Source organism: Schistocerca serialis, chromosome 4, assembly GCF_023864345.2.
Source record: "Schistocerca serialis cubense isolate TAMUIC-IGC-003099 chromosome 4, iqSchSeri2.2, whole genome shotgun sequence".
In the NCBI taxonomy this organism is placed as follows: domain Eukaryota; kingdom Metazoa; phylum Arthropoda; class Insecta; order Orthoptera; family Acrididae; genus Schistocerca; species Schistocerca serialis.
In genome coordinates, this window is record NC_064641.1 from 893,498,375 (window position 1) to 893,523,799 (window position 25,425).

Sequence of the window (25,425 nt, forward strand, 5' to 3'; positions counted from 1 at the left end):
TTTGCACATAGTACTGTATTCCACTGGCTCTTATTATTCTTTTATTTAATTTTCTCTGCTTTAAGACGGAAATTCATGTTTTTATATCAAATATGAGAATCGTTCATGGCCGGTTCGAATAAATTTTAATACCAAAAAAGACCAGATACGTAACGAGGGGTTACACAGACGAGTTGTGGGTCGCAAGACACAGCGTCTAATTTTCCAGATGAGCCACGACCCTGGGGCGCGCCTCAGCTTTATTAGTATAACTTTATTAGTAGAACATCGATTTCGAAGTGGACGTACACTTGTGAACTGCGCTGTAGACTTTTTCTCTCCGTCTTACCGGTCAGAGGTGCCTATTTTCCGACAAGAAATAACGCTGTAGTGCGCGGCAGACGTGCTTTCGTGCAGAAATGTTGTTTCGGCACGATAGCCGGTCGGCACATTTCGCAGGTACCATCCGAGATCGTTTCGACGCAGAGAGGTTGCCGGGTCGAGGCGGGCAAGATGCTTAGCCGTCAACGTCCAAGGTTTTTCTCCTTCAGAATATTTTCGTGGAACTGCGTGAGGAGTCTTGTTTACAAGAGTAGTTTGGGACAAAAAATGGTTCAAATGGCTCTGAGCACTATGGGACTTAACATCTGTGGTCATCAGTCCCCTAGAGCTTAGAACTACTTAAACCTAACTAACCTAAGGACATCACACACATCCATGCTCGAGGCAGGATTCGAACTTGCGACCGTAGCGGTCGCGCGGCTCCAGACTATAGCGCCTAGAACCGCTCGGCCACTCAGGCCGGCTAGTTTGGGACATGAGAAAGCTATATCTGCACGGGGGGAGGATAAGCTATAATACAGGGTAACCCAAAGAAACCTCCCATATTAAAAGGATAACACTGACTGCAGAGAGAAACTTGTTTATTAAAATATATGAAATGTGTATTCTTATAGGACAACTATCCAAGGAGTTCCACCCAATAATATCCAAACAGCAGACTCTGTAGACAATTTATTAAATTGCCAATAGCCCGCATCTCGTGGTCGTGCGGTAGCGTTCTCGCTTCCCACGCCCGGGTTCCCGGGTTCGATTCCCGGCGGGGTCAGAGATTTTCTCTGCCTCGTGATGGCTGGGTGTTGTGTGATGTCCTTAGGTTAGTTAGGTTTAAGTAGTTCTAAGTTCTAGGGGCTGATGACCATAGAAGTTAAGTCCCATAGTGCTCAGAGCCATTTGAACCTTTTTGAAATTGCCAATACTAAACTCTTTTAAATAACAACAAACTCATATAACTTACAAAACTTAACAAATGGTTAAAGAGTGAACTTTAAAAAACAATAACGGCGGCTTGCCACCATAAAATCGAGAACTTTTGCAATAGTTATTTTAGAGTTTATCCAAAAGACAAAAATCCAATAATAAGTTAACTTGGCATTATAATTTAAAATGATTTATATAAAAAAAATTTGAGAAAGATAATAGCGCTTGGCACCATAAAATGAAAGAAGCGCTACACACAACCAATAAATATAATAACAAAGTAATAATTTGATACAACCAAAGGGCGAGGGCAACTCCCAACACAATCACAGACGAGCGAGCTCTCAACACTTCGGAGCCTTCGCACTAGAAACGGTCCCCGAAATAAACCGCTGATAGCTCCCCGACATGCCTCCAGCCACACACACAGCAAAAGTTCCAACAACGCCGTCCCACATCAGAAAAGTTCAGAAACCGCTGCTGGAGCTTCCAGGGGAAAATCTGAAGAGCCAGTCGAGCCCACACCCTAACCTGGCATACGACTCCAAAATTCAGCAACTAGTTGTCTTCGGGCCAGAGTATCACAGGACCTCACCGGACCTCCACATGAGACAGGCAGGAAGAGCAAGTACGCTGACTCAAATTAATCACCACCGCATGGCCAGCACAGCGGCGAATCGCCTCCGCCCCAGACCACTCTGCTCATATTGCGAGGCACAACAACCTTAGCGCTAGTCACCAGCCGGTGACGCAGAGTGAACTTCACGTTCCGTCCAGTACCCGGAAAACCAACTACCCTCCCGCTTTCAGCCGGCCACCGCAAACACACGCCAGCGACGTCATAGCAAATAGCCACCGGAGCGCCATCCGCACCTGGACAGCGAACTGTAGTCGATTACAGTGCGCGCTCTGAACAAGATCACAGGATAGCGGCGCGCGCCGTATCAATATACATTGACGGAAAGAAGATCACAACGCCAAGAAGGAGCTGTGCGACATACACGAAAGTTGGTAGGCGTGTCTCTAATTTTCAAAGGTAACGTCAATTAAAATTTCGCGCCAGTCGCATAAAAATGGCGTCAGAGGCGGTTTGCTTTAAGTAGACGCAGTAAAGGTCGTGAGCTTTAGCTACCTTTGAGATAGTTCGTGGTGAGCCGATGTCAGTCAAGAATGCCTTTAAGGCGGCAAAGACGCTATTATCAACACCTCACTGAGATTGAACGAGGTCACGTAATAGGGCTACGAGAAGCTGGATATTCCTTCTGTGGTACTCCACAAAGACGCTGCAGCAATGTAGGCATTGTACATGACTGCTGGCAGCGGTCGTCACGAGAATGCACGGTCGCGAAAAGATGGCCACTTGGCACTACAGAGAGGGAAGACCGTCGTCTTCGGTGTGTGGCTCTCGCGCGTCATACTGCTTCTTCAGCAGAAATCTGAGCAGCAGTTGGAACCACAGTGACACAAGGAAATATTGCAAATCAGTTACTTCAAGGACAGCTCTGAGCCAGATGCCCTGTGGCGTGCATCCCGCTGACCCCAAGCCATCGTCATATACGTTTTCAGTGGTGTCAAGCGAGAGCCCAGTGGAGGGCAGAGTGGAGGTCTGTGGTATTTTCTGATGAAAGCTGGTTCTGCCTCAGTGCCAATGATCGTCATTTGTTGCTTAGAGGGAGGCCAGTTGAAGGCTTGCACCATCCTGTCTGCGTGTTAGATACGCTGGACTTACACCTCTCGTGGTTGTCCCACGCATCCTGACTGCAAATTTGTACGTCAGCCTGGAGATTGTTCCAGGTGTGCTGCCATTCACGAACAGCATTCTAGGGGGTGTTTTCCAATAGGATAAAGCTCTCCCACACACCTCTGTTGTAACCCAACATGCTCTACAGAGGGTCGACGTGTTTTATTGGCCTGTTCGATCATATATCTGTCTCCAATCGAGCACGTATTGGACATCAGTGGACAACAGCTCCAGCGCTATAGACAAACAGCATTAACCGCAACTGTACCGACGGACCAAGGGCAACAGGGACAGAACTCCATCGCACCAAATGACATCAGGTACGTGTACTATACAGTGCATAGACGTTTGCATGCTTGCATTCAACATTCTAGCGGCTACACCGGTTATTAATGTACTAGCATTTCACATTTGCAATGCGTTATTTCGCGCTTATGTTAACCTGTGATCTTGCAATATTAATCACTAAAATATGTTACAAATGGTTCAAATGGCTCTAAGCGATATGGGACTTAACATCTAAGTCCCCTAGACTTAGAACTACTTAAACCTAACTAACCTAAGGACATCACACATATCCATCCCTGAGGCAGGATTCGAACCTGCGACCGTAGCAGCGGCGCAGTTCCGGAAGGAAGCTCCTAGAACTGCTCGGCCACAGCGGGCGGCTAAAATATGTTCCCCGGACAAACGTATTCCCGAGATTTCACCATTCTACGAGGGCTATCCACAAAGTACATTACGTTTTGGAATTAAAAATAAATAGGGTATTGGAATTTTTTTTTATTATATACAGATGAAAGCCACACTTAAACACTACTTTTCTACATAGTTGCCATTTAAATTAATGCACTTATCGTAGCGATGGACGAGCTTGGAAATTCGGCCGCCTGCGCCTTCAACCACGTGGTTACCTCTTTTGGGACAGAAAAGGTGTGATTTTTGTGGGTTTCCTGGAAAGAGGCACTACAATAAACTCTCAGAGGTATTGCCAAACTCTGCACAACCTCAGAAGAGCAATACAAAACAAGCGCAGGGGAAAGTTGGGCTCAAAGATCTTGCTGATTCACGACAACGCCCGGGCCCACACGGCAAATGCCACTCGTGAAGTTCTCGAATCTTTTAAGTGGGAGTTGTTTCCTCATCCGCTGTACAGTCCCGACCTGGCACCGAGCGACTTCCAGCAATGAAGAAGTGGTTGGCTATGCAGCGTTTTGATGACGACGCACAGCTTCAAGAAGAGGTATCCACGTGATTGAAGGCGCAGGCGGCCGAATTTTACGACGAAGGAATTTCCAAGCTCGTCCATCGCTACGATAAGTGCCTTAATTTAAATGGCAACTGTGTAGAAAAGTAGTATTTATGTGTGGCTTTCATCTGTATATAATAAAAAACTTTCCAATACTTTATTTATTTTTAACTCCAAAACGCAATGTACTTTGTGGATAGCCCTCGTACATTAATTATTTTTTTGGTGATGCGATTTTTTTCTGTCGGTGTACAGTGGGTATGACAACAGTGATTTGAAAATGATGTTTGGTATGTGTCGACCATTGTGGGCAGTGCATATTTCAAGAAAATGTCATAAATGTATCAACGCCTGAGATGTCGTGACTTGCGGAATAACATCTAACTACGTTCGAATTACTTTCATGCGGTCGACAAGAGCGTGTGGCTGATGAATGAAGACCGTAGTTTTAAGTTGGCGCCAAAGAAAAAGAAAAAGAAAATATGGAGAGGTCTGGTGAACGAAGCGGCTGGGTATCATACGCCCGTAAAGTGGTCAGTTTTTCAGACAACAGGCTTCTGACCACCCTCAGTGATATTCCAGCGGTGTGCACTGCAACACCGCCTTGTTGGAACGACACATCACCATTGCCCACTCGTAAGTCGTGAAGCTGAAACTGCAAAAAGTTCTGAAGGGTGGAAACATCATGGTAGGAGGTGACCATAGCTGATACACTTTCCTCTTCAAAAAATTGTGCCTCAATAACGTCATGTCTGTAAGCCGTACGAAAAACCTCGTCACTTTATCAGAGTACAATGCTGTTTCGTCTAGGATGTGTAGCTTCTGGTCCAGTACCGGAAAACTTGTTTGTTTAAACAACCACTTAAGTAGAAATATGCTTCATCACTACAAAAGAGCCAAGTATTTCCCGGGACACTTTTCAGGATGTTCTCACGTGAGTTTTGACAGCGTATAAAATCTGCTAGTTTATGTTTATTGACAGGCACAATCTTATACGGTTTAAAGTGCAAGTATTCGTATAAAATTCTGTATGCTGTCTGCAGCATGCTTCTTTTCTGGACGTTTTGGGTACTACAAACCAGCCTCAATGCGCCCCGGCGTACTAGATTTTTCAGGCCGGCTAGAGGATTTTTTTTTTCCCACTGCTGAACCCGTCGTACGGAAGTTCTTGACCCACTGGTAAATGATCTTCGGTTCAGGAACACTTTCGTTAGATGGAATTGCGAACCTCATAGGAAAAACTCCCTGCACTGTAGTCACAGAGTTTTTGGTTTTGAAAAATATTTCAACTGTGTAAGCTCGATTACGTCCCGATCAGACGATAGAACAGGGCAGGAGAAAGGTGAGCGAACTTGCCGAACACCACTTCTCCCGCCCTTCCATCCCCCCCCCCTTCCTCCTGGGCACCTCTTGCCCCACACACCTAAACACTTCATCCACTGGCAGAGCCACAGTAGATCAAAGCGTGGGACATTTTATTGGCAATAATCATATTGTCAGTTGCGTTATCGCCACACATTATCACAGACCAATTCAACTCATAACACAATATATACCGGGTGACAATTACTGAACTATATGAAAAGAAAATTAAATTAGTTACAAACTACGGCGCGCGCAAAGTTTATTCAACATGTAAACGCCACAGCAGATATTCCGATTTCGGTTATGATATGTTCTATATGCCTGCCAACATTGCCAATGATGTGGGGCAAACGAATAGCAAAATGCTGTATGACCCGCCGAAGTGTCGGAACATCGATGCTTTCGATGACCTCCTAAATGTTTCCAGCTCAGCAATGGTTTTGAGATTATTTCTGCACTCTTTGTGTTTAATATAGCCCCACAAAAAGGAGTCGCATGTGTTCAGATCCGGAGAAAATGGCGGCCAATCGAGGCTCCTACCAGTGGCCTCTGGGTGCCTCAGAGCCAGAATACGGTCCCAAAAGTGCTCCTCCAGGACATCAAACGCTCTCCTGCTTCGAAGGGGTCGAACTCCGTCTTGTATGAACCACATCTTGTCGAGATCAGATTCAGTTAGGATAATGCGGACCAAATCATCTTCCAAAATCTTCAGCTGACGTGCGGTAGTCACCATGCCTTCGAGGAATTCCTATTATTCCGAGACTGGACATTGCGTACCATATAGTTACCAGTTGAGGGTGAAGAGACTTCTCCATAGCGAAATGCGGATTCTCAGTCCCCCAAATGCACCAACGTTGCTTACTGAAAAACGCGTCCAAATGAAAGTGGACTTTGTCGCTAAGCCATGGGCATATTAATTCCCATCATGCCTAACGGCCAACTGTGTACTTTGAAGGACCTAATGCAAACCGTTCAAACGTTATGACGATTTTATTTCATATAGTTCACTGATTGTCACACTGTAGTTTACAATCTGTTTTCAACGACATTCTAAGTTTTTAGGGTTCGGTACCTCAGTCAGTGAAAATATAGCCCTCCTTGTCCGTCCGCTGTATGCCTGTGTGTTAGACTCTTAAGATACTTCTTTCTCAGGGTCGGATAAAGGTATCAACTTGAAACTGAAGTCAATCACTAAAGCCTATGGTCCCTTGCCGCTTAGCCGAGCGGTTCTAGGAGCTTCAGTCTGGAACCGCGATGCTGCTACGGTCACAGGTCGGAATCCGGACTCGGGCATGGATGTGTGTGATGTCCTTAGGTTAGTTAGGTTTAAGTAGTTCTAAGTCTAGGGGACTGATGACGTCAGATGTTAAGGCCCATAGAGCCATTTTTGAAACCTTGTCGCTGTAAACAATTTTAACTTCTAAGTAAGTGCAATGAAAAGATAGTGCCATATACGTCACATATGTTGATACTCACAAACTCATAGATAAACTACCTACATAAATGTCGGTCCTAGTGTCAACTGTTTGTGTTGCTGAAGAAAGTTGTTGCTGAGCATCAAACTTGTATTCCTGGATGTACTATTCTGGCCCTGATAGATGGGTGTCGTGATGTCATATCAGTTGAAACGTCCCATCTGAACAATTATACATGACTGTGCTTAAACTGACACACAATATTTTGTTAGCGCAACGCAATCTGACTTTCAAAATTCCCTACAAAAGAATGGCCCTGACTAACATTAAACTATACCTTTCACAAATCACTTACCTCACAAAAATCTTCGCTGCTCAAGCTACTGCAATACAGCGAGCGCCACTACTGCCAGCTAAATAAAAGATTCAAACTATGGAAGGCACTAACTACTGATAGGGATAGTTAGCAAATGAAAGATATTAATAGAGAACAAACAATGTATTTACCTTGATATCATCATATATAAATATAGCAGTTCATGACAAATTTCAAAACTCCGCCATCTCTCTCCCCACATCCACCACTGCTGGCGGCTCACCTCCAACTGCGCAACGCTACGCGCTGTTCACATCCAGCTGCCGCTGCCCAACACTACAATGGCAGACAACAATGCAAACTAGACACAGACTGCGCACAGCACAGCCAGTGATTTTCATACGGAGGTGGCGTTACCAATACAAAAACCTAAACAGCCTACTTATATAGCCCCCATGCTCCCCACAAAAAATTTTACAAATTGGATTGGGCAGTGGCCAATACAGATTTGATAAAATTTTTCATAATTACAATAACAAAGAAATCAAATGCACACACTTATTGACACAATGTTGGTCAAAAGCTAAACTTTTCTCACAGTCCATAAAGATAGTCCTGATCATTCATCATAATAGTAATTACAGGTTTTTTTTTCACAAAGTCTCATTAGTAAAAGAAATTGCACACAGAAGTAGTGGATTTCCATGCAGTCTTGAAGAAGTAGTGTTGTCCTTCCAACGGAAAGACAGTGCTGACTCTTGACATGCTGACAGGTAATGGGCCACAACAGAGCAAACCCACAGCAGAGTCAGTCGTAGTTTGGAAGAATATTGGTAGGTAGGTCATCACAGAGCAGACCCACTGGAGTCTTGGTAGAGATTGTGGTATTGGTGGGCCACCAGAGGTGCAGACCCACTGCAGTCCTTGTAGAAATAATGGTATTGGTGGGTCATCAAAGATGCAGACCCACTGTAGTCCTTGTAGAAATAATGGCGTTGGTGGGTCAACATAGATGCAGACCCACTGTAGTCCTTGTAGAGATAATGGTATTGGTGGGCCACCAGAGGTGCAGACCCACTCTAGTCCTTGTAGAGATGTCCAGCAGCCATCTGTTGCGATTGTGCAGGTGCACATTCACCATCGAAGAGTCTTGCGGAGAATATAGCAAGTCCATAAACCACCACTTGTGCACTCACAAAGTTTTTTGGAATTGTCCTTAGAACGAGCAATGCTGTTATCCAGTCCCTTGCTGAATTATCAACACACATGCAAACACTAACAGTCCCTACTTCTCACATATTGTCCATATACTATGACCAACAGAAACGTGTGCAGTTAAATGTAACTTACAAGTTGCTTAATTTGATGAACTGTTGTCAATTACAATTTTATAACATAAGAATACAATTACAAAGGTACAAAATACATCATTAAAGAACATAACAATACAGATAACATTTGTAGTAACACAGGCTTTACAAAAGAATAGAAATAAACATATACATCAGTGTTACAAAAATGATGACATAAGTACATACATAAAAGATCTAATTTTTGAAACATCAACTTCACACCTGAACATTAAAACAGAACAGAATAAATAATGTCTAAGCATCTTTACAAAGTAAACAACACATTATTAATGCCAATTGTATTTGAGGATAACAGTATTCCTCATCATAGTGAATGTAACTTAGTATTAGAAGAGAAAAAAGTTCTATGAAACAGTACACAGAGACAGGAAGAAAACAAATACACAAGGGTACACAAACATATAGTGGGATAACTCCAATAGGAAAGGACAGGGTTCGTTTTCAGTGTAACATGTGGTACTGCAGTCCAACCCAAAACTTCATATATCTTTCCTCTTATTTCATCCTTTGTTTCCACCAAAAAAATTCTATCTAAGCATGCTTTCTGTATTTATATGTTCACACATTTCTTACCTCAACATTTATTTCCAAGAAAATCCTACCTAAACCTGTTTTCTGTACTTTTTTTCGTATAACTTCTCAATGCATTTCTTCCAATTCATCGCAACTCATTCTCTTAGAGGCTACCCCCTCTTAAGCTAACTTAAATCTACTGAGCTCAGATGCTAAACTAAGGGACGAGGCAATGCAGCAGCACAAAATAAGTAACACAAACAGCAATGACCAAAAAAATGAAAAATTGCAAAGCAAGCTACAGTAAATCTAAATTACCAAGCAATGCAACATTACAACTAATATGAGCCAATGTGCAGCAACAAGAAAAATAAATGAGTAGTAAAACTGGCTTATCAGAGCAACACAAAGTCAAATTCAGTAACACTATGCCTGGCAAACAGCAGTAACTTATACCTAAACATGACATAGCTCAAGCAGAAAAAATATTACAGTAAAAACAACAATGCAGATAAGGGAAATACATATTCACATCTTAATGTCTATGTAATTAAAGTGGTGCACCACAAATTATTCTACAAAAGAAATTACCAAGTACTTGAAAAGAAAATTATAGATGCAGTTACTGTTATTAGTCCCTTCTTATTGTTCTCTCCATTCCAAGAGCTCCTTTTTCGAAGAATGTGGATCAGAAAATGATTATTTAATAAATCTGTTGACAGAAAGTGTTCACATTAGCAGATGCATTTAAGTTTATTTTATAAAACCAATGCTGCAACACAGCTGGAAACCAGATATTAAACAAAATGAGCAATCTCTTAACTACAAAGACAATAGATGTAAAATGTTTCTAATCATTTCATTAGGCATTTTAGTAAATATCATAAATTACGAGCTCCACAGTATGCTTTCAACGAGGAAATGTCAATAGCGAGGACAATGGCCTCCCCTTTCTTTTTTTCTACCTGTGCTTCTGATGAGGCACTCACTAATGACTTGTTCTCCCGGCGTCTGACACAGCTGCGTGCCCACGACGCATTACGTGCAGGTGGTCACTTAACTTTCTTACGGAAATATTTACGACAGCATTTTCCGCTACTGTGACAGTCTCATATAAAAAAATTCACAGGTTAAGAATTTGCGTTACAAATCTGTAGAAACAAAATCCTGTAAATATAACAGAGTCCAAAAAATTTTCGCCAGCATTGTGATACATTCACGCATTTACACACATTTCATAACTCTTAAAGTACGATTCTTGGTTTCCAACAACCTTTTCCACAAATCAGAGTCCCTAAACACTACTCATTATTCCTTACCTCATTATACATATACATATTCGTTGACACTTCTTCAATATTTCATCATGAGAAATACGTAGCATAATAAACATTCCTCAACAACATAATACACATCGTCGTCGTAATAATAACATCATAACACCTCAGTCAAATCTCAAAATCGTCGTAGCTTCCTCCAATAATTTCAAAACCTAAAAAGAATTCTCTGCTCATTTAAATATTGTCACCTACCTCAAACATACTTTAAAAATCATGATCTCATACCAAATACATCATTCAAAGCTCTCATAGTATCACAATGGTTCCGAAAAAATATGAACAGTTTACAAAGTACAGACAAAATACAGTTTCATAAGTGTGAAGTTACCCAACTGTGTATTGCGTAAACATGTGTCACTGATGTAGTAAAAAAATGTTTATCTCTCAGTTAAATGATCAGATAGCTGTGTAATTATGTGTTGGAGAAATATGGTACCGATGTGTAAAGTTGTATAAGCAAATACCATATTAGCTAGGGTTCCTTGTGGTTGCCACACACATGGTACACAAAGTAAGCGTGTACCCCCCTGAGGATTAATGTAATTATACCCTCAGGTGTTACAAATTACAGCAATGGAATGAAATGTATCACGGAAAACTTTCTTTGTAATTCAAAAATCTTTAAAAATAAATGTTTTAAGTACAAAATTAATCACTCAAATACGTGTACTGTAGCGCTAAATGTGCGTCTTGTTGCAACATAATCTGTGTGGAAGTGTCGTAGTTATCGTCCTCCGAAAGCTAAGTTCTGCAGAAGTCAATGTACTTACCTCATGATAAACAAAAATGAAATGCTTTGCGTAGAGATATCTTAGTTATTATGCTTATTGTTGTGATGATGAAAGTACTGTGCTGTAACGTATTGTTGTGCTATGGAAAAGGCTGTCTCCTTGTAGCTATACCACAAAAGTTACTAATAAAACATGTTTTGATTTCCAGAAGAATTCAGAAAAACTGTGCAGATATAAAACAGATACACCGCAAAAGCAACATTGTAAATTGTCACTCATTAGTAGCGTCGTGATAAAACCGTGTAGTTGTCACTTAAACTAACCACTGTGTCGTCTGGTATCTCACAGAAAGTACATTAAACCCAGAATGTATTTTCAAGTAAACCAAAATGTTGCATTAAAATCTCATTAGCAGTACCAGTATGTGTCCTAAGTATGTAAGCCTTATAGTCGTTACGTAATCGAGCAACTAACAAGCAAGAATGTACACACACAATAACACTGTGACGTCTGTTCACTATAACAATGCATTCATAATTTCTGTTTAAAAATGTTCCCTTCGGTTCTAGACTGGATATTGAACTTCAAACATTGTTGCATGTTAACAGTTTCTTAAGTCTGACAAAGCATACTAGAAATGTGAAGTGAAAAGTTTTATGGCAAAGACAAAGTTATAAAGTAGATTATCTTTCAATAAACGGTTTTACATGTGAAATGTGGTGTAAACCTTTACTCTTCCTAGTACGCAGAGTTTCAACTTCAACGCAATTATCATGCGGTATACGTCGTTAAACAATACTGGAATTTTTCTTAAGGTTAGCGTCTATGTCATTTTTCTCTGAGCCAGCCGGCGCAAGCGGCTGCCTGCGGTGCGAGTCATTGTCTGTCCCTTTGTTGGCGCGCGTCGTTATTGGGATTAGGAGACCTAGCTTCTACAAATTCACGTTGTCGAAAGTGCCCTGCTCTGTTTGAATCCCGCCAGTTGTGATGAAATTCAGGTCTGTCGTTATGATTATCTCGTCTGTCGTCACGTCGGTAGATTTCATAATTTCTTTCTTGTCGGTCATGTGATGGAGAATTTCTCCCTGAATTATCACTGCACGGTGGACCGTTCCGTCTGCAGTTATTCTGTCTCCCGTGATAATAATAGTTCTGGTTGCCAAATTGTCTGTTTCTATGATTGTCTCTGTCATATTCCTTACTACGGAAATGCGATCTTTCTCTGTAACTATTACTCTGCCAGCGGTTGTCATACGGGTGCTGTCTGTTTTGGTCACGATTTACGTTGTAAGAATAGGTTTGTCGTGTCCAGGTATTGCTTCTGTCGTCACGGAATTGTGACGGATGTGACCTGTAGTGATTGTTTTCCTGGTTTTGCGTTGCGCGGTTGTCAGTGTCAATTTCTAATTCTTGTAAGAGTCCCTGAAATGCTTCAATGTCGTCTTTGCAACGTCCTGCCAAAATAATATGTCATAAATGTTCAGGCAGTTTGATTAAGCAAATGCGGATGAGTTCTGAGGGGCTGTATGGGTTTGAAAGATACTGATTCTTATGCAACATGTCTTCAAAATATTTCATAAGACTGGAAAATTCAGATTGTTCGAAACGTTTCATTATTATGATGCTATGTTTTACTCGGTCTTGTGTGGCTTGAGACCAATATGCTGAGAGGAAGGCATGGTAAAATTCTCCTTCACTGTGGCAATCGTGAATTACCGATCGCATTCTTACAGCTGGTTCATTCTCCAAGTAGCCACACATAAATTCTAATCTGTGTTCTAACGACCAGTTGGGAGGAAAACAATGCGAGAATTGATGGAGCCATGCTTGTGGATGAATGTCGTTGCCAGAATTCTTAAATGTTTTGAATTTACGTGTAGTAATGAACAGCTTATAGTCAAAATCATCATGGCGACGAGTCGCATATTGGTCATTGTTAGGTCGTGTCGGCCGTTCCATCTCAAAATTCGGTGCACATTGCCAATTTCTTTCATAACTTCCGAAATGCCCAGTGTTATTATTTTGTGGCTGTTCCGTATTTCTGTGTCCCTCTTCCCGTATTGGGGCGCGAGTATCCTCTGAAATACGTAATTCTTGTATTACCTGTGTCAGCTGATCTTGTACTTCCCGGATTTCTCTTTTGTACTGTGTATTGATTTGATTTTGATTCTGTTTGAATTTTCTAATTTGTTCATACTCTTCTGTGTCAGTGAAGGCTACAGGTCTTGTGTCATTCAGATCATCATCTACCTTTGTAGATAAGTTAGTGACCTGATCCGAAAGTTCGGCTACTTTCTCCGATAGTGAACACATTTCCTCAGTGTGTTTTTCTGAACCAAGTTTCAGAGTGCCCATTTGTGTTGAAATCGAATCTACTATGTCCTTTAAGTTTTCCTGGGTTTTTGCAAGTTGCGTAACCGAATCGGTAGATGCAACTGAGTCAATTTTAGCCCACAAGGTCTCATGATTTTCATGAACAATGGTTTGCAGTTCTTTTATGGCTGCTTCGTGATTCTGTAATGCATTTTCATGCCGCGAAAAAATAGGTTGAAAATGCTCACAAATTTGTGTTTTTACGTCATTACAGACTTTTTGACATTTCGATTCAATGTTATGTAACTCAGTAGTTAAATCTTCACGTGTTTGTTCAAGTGTTTGTTCCAATGAGTCTAACTTTTTAAGATTTTGTTCCACTGTGTCTAACTTTTGAAGCTTTTGCTGTGTTTGTCTCTGATTTTGTTCCATTGTGTCTAACTTTTGAAGCTTTTGCTGTGTTTGTCTCTGATTTTGTTCCATTGTGTCTAACTGTTGCTGTGTTTGTCTCTGATGTTGTTCCATTGTGTCTAACTTTTTAAGATTTTGTTCCACTGTGTCTAACTTTTTAAGATTTTGTCCCATTTGTCTCTGATTTTGTTCCATTTGTTGCATTAATTGCAATAATAATGTGTTAGTGTCTGGAATCTGTACTTCTCTACGCTTTTCGGCAGTGCATTTGCACCGGCAACATTCACATTTTGACAAGCAGAAAATGTGTCTTGACTTATTTGAGAAAACGGTGATGACCCAAAACCTGAATCTACAGTATTTGCGAAATTGTGTCCTGTCATTTCGGATTCCTGAGTCGAGCTGTTGCCGACCGATCGATCGATAATGCTTCCCTGTTCACTACCTGTTTCACTGTCTACACCATTGTTTGCAGCCCGCTCCATTTCCCTATGCACAATTACCAAATTACTACTTTGAACATCAGTTAATTCATTACTCGGTGGCGCTAACACACTGCTTTCATTTTCACTGTCATTTCTCAGTTTACTTTGGAGCCTAGTATTACGTTTTTCACACGCCATTATAGTCACAGTATTTCACACGACAACACAGAAAAACACAATTTGAAGATCAAAAATAAGAGAACACATTACCATAGCACTGAAAATAATATCTAGTTAATTGCAGCTGCGAAATACTTGGTGCAAATCTACATGCATGCCACAACTGTTTTACTGTACAACAATGAAAGACTGCAACTACAAAGGAGATTTTCTCTACAATTACGCGCTAGCAATAAACAATAGCTACACTAATTACACAAACTACAAGAAAAAATCAGAAGATTCCAGTGAGGTATCCTCGGCTAAGGGTCGACATATGAAACGTCCCCTTTTGAACAATTCTACATGACTGTGCTTAAACTGACACACAATATTTTGTTAGCGCAACGCAATCTGACTTTCAAAATTCCCTACAAAAGAATGGCCCTGACTAACATTAAACTATACCTTTCACAAATCACTTACCTCACAAAAATCTTCGCTGCTCAAGCTACTGCAATACAGCGAGCGCCACTACTGCCAGCTAAATAAAAGATTCAAACTATGGAAGGCACTAACTACTGATAGGGATAGTTAGCAAATGAAAGATATTAATAGAGAACAAACAATGTATTTACCTTGATATCATCATATATAAATATAGCAGTTCATGACAAATTTCAAAACTCCGCCATCTCTCTCCCCACATCCACCACTGCTGGCGGCTCACCTCCAACTGCGCAACGCTACGCGCTGTTCACTTGCAGCTGCCGCTGCCCAACACTACAATGGCAGACAACAATGCAAACTAGACACAGACAGCGCACAGCACAGCCAGTGATTTTCATACAGAGGTGGCGTTACCAATAAAAAAACCTAAACAGCCTACTTACACAGTGGCCGCTGTTACTTTCCGTTCCTTGTGCTCTGGCTTTTTTGGATTTTCATCAAGGGTTCAGCCGTGTCGGTCGCGGCTTCCTGCTGCAGGTACTGGAAACTCTTGTATTCGCTATTAACGCGGGAAGGGTCTTGTATAATTCCTGTTGTGGTGTCACCGCCAGACACCACACTTGCTAGGTGGTAGCCTTTAAATCGACCGCGGTCTGTTAGCATACGTCGGACCCGCGTGTCGTCACTATCAGTGATTGCAGGCCGAGCGCCGCCACACGGCCGATCTAGAGGGACTTCCTTGCACTCGCCCCAGTTGTACAACTGACTTTGCTAGCGATGGTTCACTGACAAAATACGCTCTCATTTGCCGAGACGATAGTTAGCATAGCCTTCAGCTACGTCATTTGCTACGACCTAGCAAGGTGCCATTATCAGTTGCTATTCATCTTGTGATGCATGTACCGTCAGACCGACGTTCACCAGTAATGGATTAAAGTTAAGTATTCCACCAGCTACGTCCGTTTTTCTAAAGTCTAATTTCCCTGTCCTGTTCCAGACCTCACGCCAGCCTGCGTGAGCTAAAACGCGTGCGTTTCGGCTTCCTGTAGTATTCCTGGGTTGGCTCTCCTGCCAATCCACAACACCTGTACTGGTATCCAAGCTTGGGTGGCTTTCAATGGCCAAATGTGCACCTCTATAGCTTAGTAGTCAGTGCTGCGCGGGGCCCCGGTTCGATTCCCGGACGGCTTGGAGATTTTCTCCATTCGGGAGTCGGTGTTGTGTTATCTTCATCACCATTTCATCCTCATCGACACACAAGTCGCCCAAATGACGCCAACTAAAGAGACTTGCACCAGGCGATTGGTCTACCTCTCGGGAGGCCGTAGCCTCACGCACGCTTCATTTCAGTGGCCAACTGACACACCTCATTATCATATGTGCTGGCTTTTCTCACGGAAGTCCGCTTTCGATGTCGTTGTTTGTTCTGTCACTCCTTGAAAGGATCGCCACTGTTTTACAAGGACTGAGCCGTAACTTACCTCTGGAGCGATTAGTGTGTCGGCCCTTTCTTGTGCCCGCGCTTTCCCGCGGTGCGATTCGTTGCGGTCGCTATTCGGGTGCACGCGGAACGACTCGAAGGGGAGTCGGCGCAGTAGAGAGACGCCGTGGAAGTTAACCGAGAGAGGGCAGTGACCCTGTCAGTCGCCGTCGTTGCATTACTGGTCGTGTCGTGGTCGGTAGTGGGCCAAGCGAGCCCGGAGTTTGCTTTGACCGAGTACGGAAACAGCGCTAGTGGGTGGACGACGTATTAAGGCACATTTGCATGCCGTGCGTGTGTTTCCTCGGAAACGCGAAATCTTAATTAAATAATTAATCTCTGACAAATAAATAAAGCCTATGACACAGAACTGCAGCGCTATGTCGCTGATAAAACAAAATACAGTTAGGACACTCTTATGTTTGATTGAGATGAAGTAGGTCTGGTAGAACAGCTGGTGCGGGAAGCACGTATATTTTATTAACTGGCACACCGCCATATTTGATGTTATATAAGAACACTACGAGTTGCAATCTCACTAGGCACTCGACTCTGTACAGATTTTATATTTATGAAAACAGTCACCTCTGTACGACGTATTGACATGGCTGGCAAATTATTCTAATATTGACATTTTGAGTCCGCACCTCGAGTTGCAATCTCACTAGGCACTCGACCCTGTACAGATTCTATATTTATGAAAGTAAGTTGAATTATTTAACTGTAGGCTTATTCGTTGAATATATCTGATTTAACTAACTGTGTAAACTTTTTTATGTTTAGTAGACAGTCACCTCTGTACGATGTGTTGACATGACTGGCAAACTACTCTAAAGTTGACATTTTGAGTCCGCACCTACCGCAGCAGTCTTTGGAAGCGATTTAAATACGAAGTCCGATTATTTGAGTTACATTTCACGGTCGAATACGAATGACAATGCATTTACGAAAAAGCCATTGTCAAGCGTCTGACACCAAATAATTAAACGTCCACGTTCCAGGTAAGCAAATATTAATTACAACCAAGCACTATCATACATATACAATAATTAATATTTTATTTTATTTTTTATTTATTTATTTTACAGACGTCCCATGAGACTTCATACTAATAGCGGAACTGGGGTCGTGCTGCGTCTGGAGGACAGAGTAGCTGTGCAGAGGCCTGAATACAAGCGTCTGCATCCCATCACCGTGCCAAGACCTCTGTCGCCCGCTGCCAACTTCGACTGTCTTAATTCTGGTGGGTAAGCTAGGTATACGATAAATCGCACAAATCTAAGGGCTGTCAGTTCGACTAAATACCTAGGAATTGCAATTACGAGCAACTTAAATGGGAAAGACCACATAGATAATATTGTGGGGAAGGCGAAACAAAGACTGCCCCTTGTTGGCAGAACACTTAGAAGATGCGACAAACTCACAAAAGAGACAGCCTACATTACACTTGTCTGTCGTCTGCTGGCATATTGCTGCGCGGTATGGGACCCTTACCAGGTGGGATTGACGGAGGACATCGAAAAAGTGCAAAGAAGGGCAGCTCGTTTCGTGTTATCACGCAATAAATTTCAGAGTGTCACTGATATGATACGCGAGTTGGGGTGTCAGTCGCTGAAATAAAGGCGGTTTTCTTTGCGGCGAGATCTATTTACGAAATTTCAGTCACCAACTTTGTCTTCCAAACGCGAAAATATTTTGTTGGCACCCACATACTTAGGGAGAAATGATCATCATAATAAAGTAAGAGAAATCGAATGGAAAGATTTAGGTGTTCCTTTTTCCCACGCACCATGCCAGAGTGGAATGGTAGAGAAGTAGTATGAAAATGGGTCGATGGACCCTCTGCCAGGCACTTAAGTGTGAATTGCGGAGTAACCATGTAAAGGTGTAGATGTTCTTCATATAGGATCGTTCTTGTACGATTACTTTTGGGTGGCCCTATACGACTTTCGCGTTGAGCTGTGATACCTCATAAGTGCTGTGGTATTTGTGTGTGGGAGTTCCTCGCCCTATAGGTGCCGTTTTGCTTACAAGTACTACCTGTGCCTATCACGTAATTTACTGGGTCTAACTTACGAAAGCTGTGCGAATTCTTCAGACTGTATAGAGCTTGAGTCCGGTAAATTTTGCTTTTCACTTAAAGCCCAGCCCGTAGCTCGTGGTCTTGCGGTAGCGTTCCCGCTTCCCGCGCACGGGGTCCCGGGTTCGATTCCCCGCGGGGTCAGGGATTTTCTCTGCCTCGTGATGAGTGGGTGTTGTGTGTGTCTTTCATCATCATTTCATCATCATTGACTCGCAAGTCGCCGAAGTGGCGTCAGCTAAAAAGGACTTGCAATACGGCGGCCGAACTTCCCCGCATGGGACCTCCCGGCCAACAATGCCATACGATCATTTCACTTAAAGCCCAATGTCTGGCAAGTTCTATAAGCGCAACTGTGTTAAAGTCTGTTATGTTGTTGGCAGTATGTTGTATTGAGTAGCTGCGTGTTTAGTCTTAATTGTGAGTCACTCAAATTACTGGTAACGGTGGCCATTGCAGTACTTGATTACGTACTGGTTACCTCTGTGTGCCCAAGCAGCTCAAATTATGCAATGTCGTTTTAGTTGTAATTTTGAAGGTGTAATTTTATTTTAACCTTATAACAAAATGTGCTTTTACTGCTTTGCGCGCTGCTGGAGTATTTCAATACGCGTCCTACTTAAAGTTGCAATTAAAATGTATTCCGGTGTTTAAAGTATTGCAATTGGCTTTAAGAACTTTGGGCTTAATGACTGCTTACTGGGCTGTAACTTAATATCTGATTTAACACCTTGCATGCAAAAGGTTGGCTGGCTTCACAGTTGGCGTGAAACGGTCGATGTTCTAATAGTTCGTCTGGTGTGTTATAGAAGGAGCGTGTTGTTTTGTAAGCCAGCTGGGTTGCGCCTCAGGCATTGCCGCGTGACCAGTACAACTAAGTGAATTTACGACTGCCTAAGGCTGCTAAGTTTGAGCACTACTGTAATTGATGGATGTATTCTAGAGTCAAGAAATTTTTTTCTGATTTAAAACTGTAGCTTGTAACTAATGTTTTTGGTGTTTTAGACTATTCAAAAGATTTCAAACTATTTCGGAGCCGCCAGGCTTGTTAGTCACCTGTCAAATAATTAATTTTCTGTAAGATGTTTCCATTGAAGTCACAAGTAAAAGCACAAGTCACAAGTAAAAGCATAAGTTCCAATTAAAAAACAAAGTTCTTTCAATGGAGGAAGTCACTTAGATTAAAATATGCATTCTTAAACGTTATAATTGTTGTTCTGAAGATACATGTAATAATGGAATGATCAGCTGCAGCGTGGTATGATATTACGTACACTTTTTAAAATGTCATAAAACTGATTTATTAAAAATGGAGTCATATTTCGTAATATTTCTAGTTGGAAGTTTAAGATTGTTATACAAATATATAAGTATTTTTCAAAGGTAAATTTATAGGTAAGGTACATCTGTATCACAATCTTAAACTTCCAACTAGAAATATTACGAGATATGACTCCATTTTTAATAAATCAGTTTTATGACATTTTAAAAAATGTATGTGATATCATACCATTCTGCAGCTGATCATTCCATTATTACATATACCTCCAGTGCCAAATAAAGTTAATATAAGACAGACAGACTGAATCTAGCATAGATGTATACTTGCAGTCGAGTCACAACTCGCATATCGATATGATGCCGCAATACCAAAGACCTTCACAACATCGTTGTCTTTGAAACCATTGTGGTAGTACCACCTTAGCCCATTGAGGGCACACTGAGTTATACATCGTCTGTACAGTTATTTTAAAGCTTTTAATTGATATTTTATAAAATATTTAAGTAGTTCCATGGTTGTAAAGAGATATTTTATACATAACTATTTTCATGTTATTACTGAACTTAGTTTTTTACGTTTTTTTACGTTTTGACGATTATGTGAACCCATTTTACACTGATTGGCTGGCGTGAGGTAGAGGGAGAAGAGGTATGCGGAGCATCTTCGTATTTAAGCGTATGCCCGTCACTTGCTGGCACCAGTTGACATCACAGCAGCTGAGAAGAGTGCTCCACCTACCATCTTCGAAGGATGCCGTGGGTAAACAAATTTTATTGTATTTTATGCTTATACACATTTTGTCATATTTTATTGTTAATCTAGTAAGGTTTTTATTACTTTCTAAATTAAGTTACGGGTCTGATGATGGTCATGTGATATGACCGAAAACGGTCACCTATGCTCTTGTAGCATACGTGGTGTGATCAAGAATAAATTTTAAAAATTTTTATCACTGTTCCAAAAACGTTTATCAAAATTGTTATAATTGTTGTTTTGCAAGATTTTTTAAATTTCTGACATATGTATTTTTAAAACAAATAGTAAGTTGTAATATCATTGTATCTGTGTGCTGTTACCAGTGTTGGTTGTTTGGAAGCCTGGTAAATAAAATTAGTTTTTCGGAATTCTCTATGGACTTGGCCCTTTCACTCCCCGCTGCCTTGAGACCTGCTTACAACATACCAAGTACGGAAACTCTTTGGCGACACAATCTCGATGCCTCGCCTGGCTTGACATATTTATTTTCTTGTTATTTGACATTATGAAATAGGAAGACAAGTATTTTTGCTCCATATCGTTTACATGACAGGTCGCTTGTCTCCATATTTGACTATATCAAATAATAGATATTGGAACTAAATTATGCCGAATCATTGTCTAACTAAAATACTGAAAACTACACTCACGCTCATAAATTAAGGATAGTTGCAGAATGTGGTGCCACACAACGTGGCACTACACAAAACTGGCGGTATTAGCATAGGCACATAGAGAACACACACGACACAGATCTCTAAGTCCACGTCGATATCATTATGGGATATGATCGCCATGCACACTTACCCAGGCCGCACAACGGGTTGGCATACTCTGGATCAGGTGGTCGAGCAGCTGCTGGGGTATAGCCTCCCATTCCTGCATCAGTGCCTGTCGGAGCTCCTGAAGTGTCCTAGGGGTTTGAAGACGTGCAGCGATACGTCGACCCAGAGCATCCCAGACGTGTCTTTTCAGCAGTCTGTACGCTGTGTGTCTGGAGACAACTGTTCCAGTGGCTGCGGTAAGGTCCAGAGCAAGGATACCTGCAGTACTCCGTGGCCGTCTGCGGGCACTGATGGCGAGATATCGGTCTTCTTGTGGTGTTGTACACTGTGGACGTCCCATACTGTAGCGCCTGGACACGTTTCCTGTCTGCTGGAATCGTTGCCATAATCTTGAGATCACACTTTGTGGCACACGGAGGGCCCGTGCTGCGACCTGGTTCTTTGAGCCAGTTTCCATTAGCACGTCTGAAAACGTCTGCACACTTACTCGCTTCAACGTACTCTGACATGCACGAACACACCTCTGCGTATGTGGACTGCTGCCGGAGCCACGGTGCGGCGACCGCAGGTCAATTGCACCGCATGGTCACACCCCGAGGTGATTTAACCCCGCAAGAGCGTTGTTTCACCATGTATCAGCATTATCCTTAATTTATGAGCATCAGTGTACTTGTCTGCTCATTCCGGCATAAAACTCTCCTAGCCCTCTTGAGCATTTACTAACTTTAGTAACCACAGCCTCTACGATAACATCACCGTCACCAGTGGGTTTAGTGTAACAAGAAATGTGATTCATCGGACCAGGCGGCATGTTCCCATTGATGTCCGGGGTCAACCTCAACGATCCCGACCCCACTGAAAGGTAATCGACTATGATGTTGCCTCAGCGTGGGAACAAGTAGGGGGTTTGAATGAAGCCCCAAGCTCAAACACGTGTGCTGAACACTTGTTCCTGTATCAGCACTGTACTCTGTCATCAGATCTGCCGCAGATAGCCACCTATTCTGCGTTACAGAAGGAGCAAGTCCCCATCGTTCAAGTTCTGCGATGCTGTATGGACGTCCAGCACCTTGTCGTGTACACCGTCTCTGCTCCGGTTATATGTTTTCCATTCCGCTTCCTTCCTATACACCTTTCCTCCCGTGTTGGTTGGCTTCCTCTGCCGGCAGTTTGTATCTCGCGCCGTTGCAGTTCTGACATAGTTCCTCTGTATTCCATGAACACTTGGTTGCACCTACGTGCTCGAGTGACGGTGTGGTGGCGCTAGTGGCGTCAAAGGTGACAGCGTGGAGCAGTGCAAGGTAGGCCGGGCTACTAGTTCCTTACTGCCGGTGTTTACAGCCGCAGCGTTACGTAGGGACTCCGCAGCGACGAGGCAGAGTTGTGCCGGCAGGCATCGTGGCTCCCGACAGCAAATCAGTCCGTTGGCGTTAAGCTCTGCGAAAGTGTTGAAATACGTCTGTGGTGGTCCAGCTCTACGTTGCTGTTCATCGTTTTGGTTATTAGTTGGGTTCTCTCAGGATGCTGGAGAGAATAATTCGTAGCCAAGATCTGTGGCTATGCTCGGCTGAACGTCCCCGTTGTGTTTCCTCAACGCTGCCTGCCGGATTCGGTTAAGTGGTGAATAGCGTCGTTATAGAGTGAAAATTTCATTGTATTGAAACTTATGCAACCGAAGTTGCCGCAGGAGACATTCCTTACAACAAATGGTTCAAATGGCTCTGAATGAAGGCTGAAGCGCCTAGAACCGCTCGGCCACCCCGGCCGGCTCCTTACAACATTTCACAACGTGCCCACCACGCCACAACAAGTCAAGAAGAGCCAAACGCATCACCTCTAGATTGGTAGCAGCTACTTCGTCACGGTCGTCTCTATCATTTTACTACTGTGAACATCCTTCATAGTTCTCCTTAGCAAAAGAAGGTAATCAAGCACAGCTGCTGTCGGAGCCAGTCCTTGCAATGACTCACAACAGCCGCACGACAAACCAGGAAATCAACACGTCGCACACAGTTGCAGAATAACGCTAAAAATTGGTACTTTAACACGATAGAAAACAACGCCAAGTAGAACAGGAAGCAACGTAGCATTCTTAGCTGGTTCTCATAGTCAGCCACCGTGGCAGCATCACACAGATTCTTATCGTCAGCGTCGTCTACCGGTGTTTTTCTTCTTTTCTTCTTTTTGAGTTGTCAGTCTTTTGACGGGTTTGATGGGGCCCGTCTCCCGCCAGGAATTCTTCTCCTGCGCCAACCTCTTCATCTCAGAGTAGCACTTGCAACCCACGTCCTCAATTATTTGCTGGATGTATTCCAAACTGTCTTCCTCTACAGTTTTTACAATCTACAGCTTCCGCTGGTACCATGGAAGTCATTCGCTGATGTCTTAACAAATGTCTTATCATCTTGTCCGCTCTCCTTGTCAATGTTTTCGACATATTTCTTTCCTCTCCGATTCTGCCCAGAACCTTATCAGTACACCTAATTTTCAATATTCGGCTTTAGCACCACATCTCAAATGTTTATATTCTCTTTTGTTCTGGTTTTACCACAGCCCACGTTTCACTACCATACAATGCTCTGCTCCAAAGGTACATTCTCAGAAATTTCCTCATCAGATCAAGGCCAGTGTTTGATACTAATAGACTTCTCTTGGCCAGGAATGCCCTTTTTGCTATTGCTAGTCTGCTTTTGATGTCCTCCTTGCACCGTCCGTCATTGGTTATTTTGCTGCCTAGGTGGTAAAATTCCTTAACTTCATCTACATCGTGGCCATCAATCCGGATCTTAAGTTTCTCGCTGTTCTCATTTCTGCTACTTCTCATTACTCTCTTTTTTTCGATTTCCTTTCAGTCCATATTGTATACCCATTAGACTGTTCATTGCATTCAGGAGAACATGTAATTCTTCTTTACTTTCACTCGGCGAATCGTATCACTGGTGTCCATTGACCCTGAATCTTTCTTTTATTTCCATCATTACTTCTTCGATGTGCAAATTGAACAGTAGGATTAAAGACTACATCCATGTCTTACACCCTTTTTCGTCCGAGCACTTTGTTCTTCGTCGTCCACTCTTTTTATTCCCTCTTGGCTCTTGTACATGCTGTATGCGCCCGTCTCTCTGTGTAGATCACCCCTATTTTTCTCAGAATTTCGAACATCTTGCACTATTTTACATTGTCGAACGCTTTTCCTAGGCCGACAAATCCTATGAAAGTTTCACTAATTGCAACCGAGTGTCAGCACATGGATCCACCGTACTAGGCTGACGGAAAGGATCATTATTGAGCAGTAATACATTCTTGGTTGTGGCGATTCTGGATCGACCGTATTTAGTTGTTGCTACTGATGGAACCCAAAAGTAGGAGTTACAGGTGGGTACGCTGATTTAAAATAATTTAACCTTGATCTGTAGAAATTTGAGACGTCCCTGTGCTGTGTTGTGTGATCATGATATCCTAGCAGTGGAGAGCGTTGTGTGGTCGAGGCATTTATCGTATTTTTCCTTTGAGCTGGCTCTAAAGTTTTATTATAAAGAGTATCAATCCATCATGCAGGATTTCCCATTATCATAAAGTGTGTACACTCCTGGAAATGGAAAAAAGAACACATTGACACCGGCGTGTCAGACCCACCATACTTGCTCCGGACACTGCGAGAGGGCTGTACAAGCAATGATCACACGCACGGCACAGCGGACACACCAGGAACCGCGGTGTTGGCCGTCGAATGGCGCTAGCTGCGCAGCATTTGTGCACCGCCGCCGTCAGTGTCAGCCAGTTTGCCGTGGCATACGGAGCTCCATCGCAGTCTTTAACACTGGTAGCATGCGGCGACAGCGTGGACGTGAACCGTATGTGAAGTTGACGGACTTCGAGCGAGGGCGTATAGTGGGCATGCGGGAGGCCGGGTGGACGTACCGCCGAATTGCTCAACACGTGGGGCGTGAGGTCTCCACAGTACATCGATGTTGTCGCCAGTGGTCGGCGGAAGGTGCACGT